The sequence below is a fragment of the Vombatus ursinus genome, unplaced genomic scaffold (genome assembly GCF_900497805.2).
Source record: "Vombatus ursinus unplaced genomic scaffold, bare-nosed wombat genome assembly UNPS02014863.1, whole genome shotgun sequence".
Lineage (NCBI taxonomy): Eukaryota > Metazoa > Chordata > Mammalia > Diprotodontia > Vombatidae > Vombatus > Vombatus ursinus.
In genome coordinates, this window is record NW_020954641.1 from 30,230,327 (window position 1) to 30,240,196 (window position 9,870).

Consider the following 9,870-nt stretch of genomic DNA (forward strand, 5'->3'; position numbering starts at 1 on the left):
GTCCAATCCTCTTATAGAATATGGGACTTAACTTGGTATCAATGAGCCTATGGATAGATTTTAAGGAGTATATGATTTTGAATGGGAAAAAAATTACATCTTTACTTTCACTAACCTCTGGCTGAAACTTAGCATTTCTTTCAATTATTTAAAAATATTGGAAAGGGATCCATAGGCTTCATTAGACTGCTAAAGGGGTTCATGATATAAATAAAACAGGATAAGAACCTCTATTTTAGATAAAATGTAAATTCTTTGGGAAAAAGTAATGTTTCATTTTTGTCTTTGTTTTCCCAGTACCTAAAACAGTGCCTAACACACTGTAGGGCCTTAATGAATGCCTGGTGATTGATATTTGTATAGAACATAAACTGTCAATGCTGGAAGGGACCTTAGATATCTCCTATTCCAACCCTCTCCTTTACAAATAGAGAAACTGAGACTTATCGGCATTATTGTTGGCCTTTGAGATAGCTTCCTCTGTCTTTAAAAATTTTAATCAGACAGGACATGGTAACAGGGGATGAGTGATTCAGAACCAAACAAAGTGAATGATGTGGGAATTCATGCTACTGAGTGTCCGACCCCAGAAGAGATGGGCAAATCCTCCCTGCACCATCTAATTACAAAATAATCCTGTAAGAAATAATCAACTGAGGGATCAGCAGCTCAAATGTATTATCAGCTGCCTAAGCTCATTCAAAGAAGGCAGCCTCCTGAGAGATAGACACTTTAGGTGGAGTTAACAAGGTTTTCCTGCATTTAGGGTTCTACTAATTGATATCTAAGTACCACTAACCCCTCAGAGTGACTCATCATTCCTATGGACTAGGATTTTTTTTTTAATTAGTCCAGAGTCTATACAGAAGACTGTTTAGGGAGAATAGTGACAGGCAAGAGGGACAGAGGGATGCAAAATGAACATTTGTTTAAGGCCATTTAAGCTGCCATTGTTTTATAGCAGGAGCTAATCCACCTCATTCATGGATGTCTGTCCTCTCTGCTTGTCTAATCATTATCGAGTGCCAACAGCACTCAGCTCAAGTGCCACCTCTTCCACGAACCCTTTCGTGATCCTTTCTCCTTGCCAACAGCCATCTCGTCCTCTTCATTTGTACTTCTCTTGTTGACTTTACCAAATTCTAACTGATCTTATAAAAGCTTTTATTCATTCATTCAATCATTCATTCTTTTATGAATGTGACTATATTAACCCCACACTAACTAACCATGTTAACCTTGGGGAAGTCACTTCATATCTGAGTGTCCTACTTTGTCTGTAAGATATTTGCACTGCCTGTCTCATAGAATTGTTATGAAAAAACAATGTTGATCTTAAATCTCTATAAAAAGGCAAGTTACTATTATATTTCTGAAGGGATTTATTCTTATAAATCCATATACATAAATGTATATATATACATGTATATATACATATATACACACATGTGTATCTTCATGATCTCATATGACCCTCTTAGGGCATTATAGAAAGAGCAATAGAGAGACCTGGGTTTAAATCCTGGCTCTGCTGTGTGATGCTGAGTAAGTCGTTGAACCTCTCTGGGACATTTTCTTCATCTGTAAGATGATGAGGTTGGATCCAATTATCTTCCAATTTTAAATCCTATGACTCTATGAGAGAGGTACTATAAGCATGATGAAGCATATTTATCATAGTATGATGTGGATATAGCAATATAATTTAAAAGAAAGGGTATGGAATGAAGAAGCAGGTCTGTTACTAACAAGCTGTGCAAAACCTCACCTCTCTGGTGCTCTTTTCTCCTCTGTAAAATGAGAATATTGGACAAGAAAATCTCCAAGGTCCTTTCATCCCTAAAATTTTTTTTTGCTTCTGTCCCCATTTTACAGACAAGGAAATTGAGGTTGAGAGGTTGTGTTACCTGCCCAGGGTCAGAGTTAATAATGAAAGCAGGACTCAAACCTGAATAATCTAATTCCCAATGCAGTGTTCTTTAGAGGCTACATTTTTTAAAGGACAAAGTACTAGACCTGGAGTCAGGAAAACATGAATTCAAATCCTGACATTTACTAACTGTGTGATCATGGAAAAATCAAGTGAATCTGAGATTCCTAATTTCCTCATTTGTATGTAAAATGTAGATGATAATAAAATGTAGAGGACCTACTTCATGGTGTTATTATGAGGCTTATAAGATAATGTATGTAAAGTGCTTTATAGATGTCAGATATTGTTATTATTCTTTAAACCAGCTTTCCATTGGTAAGAATTTGCCAGCTTATCCTGTCTATCTATAAGCCCAGTATATTCCTTCTCCTCCCCACCCCCAAAAAGAGAAGGTGACTTACCAAAGAAAAAGCTCATAAATGTTCTCTGCAATGAAAAGTCAGGCCAGTTTGGCAGGACGTCTCCACCCACTGTCCCACATACAGGCCCACATCCATCATAGTACTTCATAACAATTAGGCTAGTCTTCACAGCTCCTCCACATATCTATCTTTCTTTTTACAAAATATCATTGAAGTCTGTCAAATCAATGTGGAATTGTCTGACTCTTCCCTCTAAATATCATCCTGAGACAAGGCCATGATAGCCAATCCCAATAGACTTGTCTTGTAGAGTCATTTCTGGATGGTTCTCAATTCCATTCCCTTCAATCCAAAAAGCATTTATTAAGCCTTTATTATTTCCTAGGTACTATGCAAGGCATTGGTAATACGAAAACAAAAGATTCCTGCCCCCAAGGAGAGTGCAGTCAGCTCAGAAAAACAACATGCACACAAATAGAAAAATGTAGAATTTATACAATATAATTGGTGAAGGCAGAGTGAAGAAGCACTAAGCATTGTTGAATCAAGAAGGGTATTAAGCAGTACTTGAACTGAGTCATGAAAGGAACTAGGAAATCCAAGAATCAGACATGAAGAGGGAGAGCATTCCTGGCACGGCCTATGAAAAGATTGTTCTTATTCAGTCATATCTGACTTTTCATGACTCCATTTGGGGTTTGGTTTGCCATTTCCTTCTCCAGTTCATTTTACAGGTGAGGAAACTGAGGCAAACAAGGGTAAGTGACTTCCTCAGAGTCACACAGCTAGTGAGTATCTGAGGTCAGATTTCAACTCAGGTATTCCTTACTCTAGGCCCAGTGTTCTATCCACTGAGCCACCTATTTAACTCTTGTAAAAAGGTACCAATGTGGGAAAAGGGCCATTGTGTATTAGAAATCACAAACAGGTCAGTTTGGCTGGAATGTAAAACGAGTGAGGAGTAATGTAAAGTCATTCTGAAAAGATAGGTTGGAGCCAGTTGGTAAAGGGATTTAAGTGCCAAATAAAGAGGTTTTTGTTTTATCTTAGAAGCAATAGAGAGGCAATGAAGCTTCTAGAGCGGAAGGGGTGTATTCAATTTGCATCTATGTGAAAGATGAATTGGAGAGGGGAGAGAGTGAAAGAAGGAAGACCAGTTTGAAAGCTATTGCAATGACCTGCATGAAAGATGAAAAGGGTCTCAACTAAAGCGTTGTGAAGTGAATTGTGTGAGTGAAAAGAAGAGGACAGATGGAAAAAATGTTGTGGAAATAAAATTGGCAAGAATTAGTTTTCACATGGTGGGGGTGGGGGGAGATGAGTACTGAAATTGAGAGCTCAAGTACAACTCCAAGGTTGGAGAATGATGTCCTAGATAGGAATAGGGAAGTTAGGTAGAGAGACAGTTTCAGGGGAAATACAATGACTTCCATTTTGGACAAGGAGAGTTTAAGTTACATACCAAACACAAAGGTAAAGAAGTCCAGGGAGCATTTGGTAGTGCAGGTCTGGGTCTGCAGAAGGAGGTGAAAGCTGTATATGTGTATTTGGACTTTCATGGGCTCCACTAACTTCATATAGATGTTGGTGGAGCCAGTGGAAGCTAATAAGATCATCAAGAGAAGAGAATCTTGGGAGTACATCCATGTGTAGGGAGTGGGACATAGATGATGACTCAGCAAAGTGGACTTGAATAGCATTAAAACAGGCAGAAGGAGAACAAGGAGAAAGAAGTGTCCTAGAAACCCAGGAAATCTCTTTCAGAAAGAGCAGGTGATCAATAGTGTCACTTGATGACACTCCTTTTGCTTTCCTCCCTTATTTCCCAGCTCTTCTCTGACACCTGATTTCCGCTTACTCATTAAATTTCTCTATTGCTCCTACATAAAGGCCCCATGGCATAGTGAAAGGAAAAAGGCCTGACTTGAAAGTTAAATTCCAATCCTGACTCTAAAGTTCATTAGCTGTGTAACTTTAGACAAGTCACCTCCCTTTCTGGGCCTCAATTTTTTAATCTGTAAAATGGAAAGAAAAATCCAAGCCCTGCCTACCTCACTATTGTAAGGACTTCTGATGCAATAGAGTCAGATACCTTCCCCAAAATTGATGAGATCATGAGTCAAAGGATCCCAGGTCAAAGATTCATAAAGTCACTAAATCTTAAGCTAGAAAGGACTTTGGAAGCCATATCGTCTAACCCAAATGATTTTCCAGACAAAAAAATAAAGAACCAAGCCTATCAACTGGGGAATAGCTGAATAATTTATGGCATCTGAACAGAATGGAATTAAGCCATAAGAAATGATGAATAAAGTAGATTTGGAGAAGCCTGGGGAGACCTGTGTGAACTGATATGGGGTGAAGTGAGAAGAACCAGGAGAACAATTTACTGCAATAATATAAAGGAAAACAACTCTGAAAGATTTGAAAGAACTCTAATCAATTCAGTGACCAATTATGATTTCAAAAGATTGATACATGCCTCCCACTTCTTGGTAGAGAGGTACAGAATGAGACATACATTTTGAGAAGTAACCAATATGCTGGTTTGTTTTGTTTACCTATATCTGCTTGTTACAAGGGAAAGCTTTTATCTGGGGCAGGGGGAAATTGGTAAGTAATAATAGAGATAGAAAAAGAAAAGAGTTTCAATGAAACATTTAAAAAATACAAGAAGTGAGCAAAATGATGTTCAGAATGAGAAATACAAATAAAGCAGTTTTGTTACTATTGAGCTAAATTAATTATACATTTTTAAAACTACATATATAACAGAGATTCAAAATTCCATATATAGCTCTTTTCTGCTCTTCTTTGTATGTTGAAATGTTCAAGTTCATTTATGCTGATTAAGATCGTAATAAAAAAGAAAATATTTTTAAATGAAGGCCCAGTAAATTAGCACTTCCACCATCTTGTAACTAGCAAATTTCCACTCCTTCCTCCCCTTTGTGATTCAGAGCTGCCATACTACCATGAAAATAATAATCATTATTATTATTATTATTATTATTATTATTATTATTATCTCCTTCCCCTACAGTCAGATTTGTAACCTTAGGGTCTTTGACCCTTCCCCCACACCCCTTCTCCATCCCCACAATTAATAAGTTATCAAATCTAGTCAGTTCTACTATGATCCACTCTCTCAGGCACATCCAGTTTTGTCCTGTCACTTTAAAGTTCCTATCCTTTTCTTCTTTCCTTTTTCCATTGTATCCTCTCAAACCCCTTAGTGTAGCCTTAAAATTCCCCTTTATCTCAGATCTCTTCCTCTCACATTTTTTTTCTCAATGGAAGCTAGCTTCCTGAATTCCTATTCTCTATACATAGTAGGTGCTTAATAAATGTTAATTGATTGATTGTTTGATGCTCCTCTTCTCATCTTTCTTGGTCCAAGAGGAAGAGTAGACATTCTCTTTGATCTTCACTGCCACTTCTAGGCTATGCATCTGCTACAATAACTCAGCAAGCTCTCCTTTTTGAAGTTCATTCTATCTATATCACTTCACCCAGATCCTTATAATTTACTGGCTTCCAGGTATTTCTACCTCCTTTCTCAAGGAGTTCAGTACCTGAATTATTGACTTCTCCATTCTTACCACTGCCATCATTCCTTCAATATGCATGATGATGTCCCCTTCAAACTCCCTACCAATTCACCAACTTCCTCGACATCCACTACCTCAATATTCACTTTACCTCAGTCACCTATAGGAATACCTGAAGGGACACCTTAGATCTCACCATTACCCAGAGTTATAACTGGAGTTGAGCAAATGGGGCCTTAACTATAAGTATCAAAATTCAGGCAATGACAACACTTGTTTAGCAATGTAAAAACTTCAGCAATGTAAAAATTAGTCATAAACAAGGACTGAACCTGTAAGGGAAGTTCTGGAGGAGGAAACTCCCTCTACCAAAGCATGTCAAAGACTTTGAATCTTAAAGAGATGCCTAGGGCACTAAGAGATTAAATATGTTGTCTAGGGTCAAAGATCCAGTGTGTGTCAGAGGTGTCATTTGAACACAGATCTTCCCAGCACAGAATCCAGTTCTCTATCCACTATATCATACTTCCATTCATAACACTTAGTTAGCTGGAATAATTAGTTAAAATAGGAAACTACCAGGTGGCATGCTAGTGGTCATACCCCAGGTGAGATCATACCTGGAACTACATCCACCCTTCTTTCAATGACTTCTCAAGAAAAGTTTGAAGACCATGCCCCTTTCCCTGAGCATATTTGAATCTTTTTGACTCAAACGTATTTGGGGCTACTTCCCTTAGGCAAAAAAAAAATTCTACTTATGGCTCTGCCATTACCCATAACTACATCAATAATACAGAACTCTGAAATTCTGTTCTCTAATCATAATCTCTTATAACTTTCCTTTACCTCTTCCTGTTCATAGTCCATCATCACTCTTCCTCCAACTTCGCTCTTTACCATACTCTCTACTTTTCATCATTTCAACCGTATATTTGAACAATTAGTCTCTATATCGTTTCCTTACCTTGAATCTCTTTCCCTCTCATCCTATCACCACTCGTGCCCCGACAAACACCAACCTAGTGTTATCCCAGTGACCTTCTGGATATTACTCCACTCTGCTAAATATTGCTGGAGAAAGTCATGTAATCATGTCAATTAGGTCCACTAAAAATTGATACTATCTCACCTCATTTGGAACCTCACTGCTACATGGAAATCCTTTTGGTCTTCCCTGATTGACTACTACACTCCCCAAAGTAATTGTTCCAAACTTTGACAAGCCAAATCCCCACATCACCATCCCTTCATCCCAACAGAGAACCTTCTCTAAAAAAACTGAAGCCACCCAATGTTCCCTTCTTCACCTCTCGTGTCTTCTACATTCATTCTCTGCTCTTTGCCCCCAATCTCTCAGAGAAGACCCTTCTTTTCCCAAGGCTAACCCTTTGCTTTTGTTCTTGATTCAATTCTCCTTTCTTCTCCAGGAGTTTGACCCTTTATTCATTCCTTCTCTTTCATCTTAAATTTCTCCTTCTATATCAGCTTTATTTCTAATGTCTACAAATCTATCCAAGTTACCCCATCCTTTTAAAAAAATCTTCATTTGAAAAAAAATCTTCATTTGATCCAACTATTTCAAGTTATCATCCTATAGATCTTCTCCTTTCATAGTCAAACTCCTAGAAGGAATTATCTACACTTACTACGCATACTTTCTCATGAACCACTCACTTCTCAACTCCCTTTCATCTATCCTCTGACCACATAATTGCAATGTTGCAAATAATCTCTTACCTGCTAAATCCAATAGCTTTTCTCAATCTTCATCCTACCTAACCTCTCAGTTTTTGATACTATCAAACACTCCCTCCTCCTTTTATGGATATTTTATTTTCCTCCACTCTCTTCTGATTCTTCTTCTACCAACTGATCTACACCACAGTATCTTTTGCTAGATCATAATTAATCCCCCACCCCCTAAGTGTGGATGTCCCCAAAGGCTCTGTCATGGGCCCCATATATCTTCTCTCTACAGTCTCAGTGATCTCATTTTTTCTCAAGGGTTCAGTTATTACCTCTATGCAGATAATAACTCCAAAAATCTACATATTTGACCCTGATCTTTGTCTTGAACTCTGGTCCCACATTCTCATCTACCTATTAGACATCTCCACCTGGAGGTTGCCTCCATGTCTCAAACTCAGTATGTCTAAAACCAAGCTCATTATCTTCCTCTCCCCCTTTAAAAAAGGCCCTCTTGGGCCTCCAAACTTCCCTATTTATGTTGAAGGCACCATGATCCTCCAGTCACCCAGGTTCACAACATCAGCATCCTTGATTCTTTCCTCTCCCTCCTTTTGCCAGGTTCTATGGGCTGCATCTACACAACATCTGACACCCATCCCTTTTCTCTCTATTGAAACAGCCATTACCCTAACTCAAGCCCTCAATATCTCTTGTCTGGTCCATTACAGTAGCCTTCTAATTACTTCTCTCTGCTCTCTCTCTTTCCAAATCATCTTCTACATAGAAGCCCAAATAAGCTTCGTAAGAAACAAGCCCATGTCTCTCCACTACTCATAAACCTTCACTAACTCCCCATTGCCTCTAGAATAAACATAAAATGCCTCAGTCTGCTATTTAAATCCCTCCACAATATGGAAGTACACCTACCTTTACATATATTTCATATTACTTCATTGATATTCAAACTCTACAGGCAAACTGGTGAGCCGTTTCCTGAGCTCAACACTCCATTTCCTATGTCAATACTTTAATGAAGGCTAGAATATACTCCTTCATTTTCAGACTGTAGAATCTTTAGCTTGCTTTCTTCAAGGTTCAGCTGAGATAACACCTTCTAAGCAAAACCTTACCTGATTCTTCCAGTTGTCAGTGTTCCCTTCCCTCTCAAATTGTCTTGTATCTGAATATGTCATATTTCCACTCTAAAATGTAAGCTCCCTGAGGGGAGGGACTGTTTCATTTTTGGTTTTGCATCCCTATCAGCTAATATAGTGCCTTGCACATTCTAGATACTTAGGAAGTGTTTGTTGAATTGAATTAAATTTCTATTTGTTTCTGTATCTCAATGTCTCTGTCTGTCTCCATATTTGTGTGTCTATGTCTTAATATCTGTACTTGTCTTTGTGCCTCTGTGCCTGACTTTTTGTCTCTCTGTTTCTATGCTGCTGTCTTCTGTTACAATTTAATTTGATTCAACAAACATCCACCATGTGCAATATACTGTAGTTAATGGTAGGGATAAAATGACAAAAAAGTTAAACAGATGTCACCTTCAGGGACAAATAATCAAATCTAAACTCATCTGAGAAAGGGAATAAGCATTTCCGAGGTGCCTAAGTAGGCATTGTGCTAAGCACCTTACAAATGTTACCTCATCTAGCTTTGTTTTTCAGGTGAGAAAACTAAGGCAAACAGGAGTTAAATAATTTGTCCAGAGTCACATAGCTAGGAAGTGTCAGAGGCTTGATCTGAACTCAGGTCTTCATGACTTCAGGCCCAGTACTCTTCTCCTTGTGCCAACTAGCTACCCTCACTTTCCTCTAGAAAGAGACTACACCAACAATTGGGAGGACCAGAAAAGGCTTTGCTTACAAGATGGAATCCCAATGGAACCTTGAAGAGAAATAAGGATTCTATGAACAGGCAGTGAGGAAGGAGAGCATTCTAGGCATGGAGTTCAGCCCATGCAAAGGTTCAGATATTAGAAATGAAATGTCAAGTTCAAGGAGCAACAAGTAGTTCAGTTTTGTTAAGATAGAAAATGTATAAAGGGGAGTAGTATGAAATAAACCTGAAAAAGTAAGTTGAATATAGATTATGGAAAGTTTTAAATGCTAGGCTGAGGATATATATTTTACCCTAGAGATAATAGGAAGCCACTCAAGATTTTTGAGAAAGGGAAAGGTATAGTCAGATCTATGTTTTAGAAATATTAATTTAGTAACTATATGGAGGATGAATTAGAGAGGGGGAAAGATTAGAAGCAGGGACTAGCCTACTAGCTGTTCCTTGAACCTGATATTTCATCTCTCATGTGTAAGCCTTTGAAGAG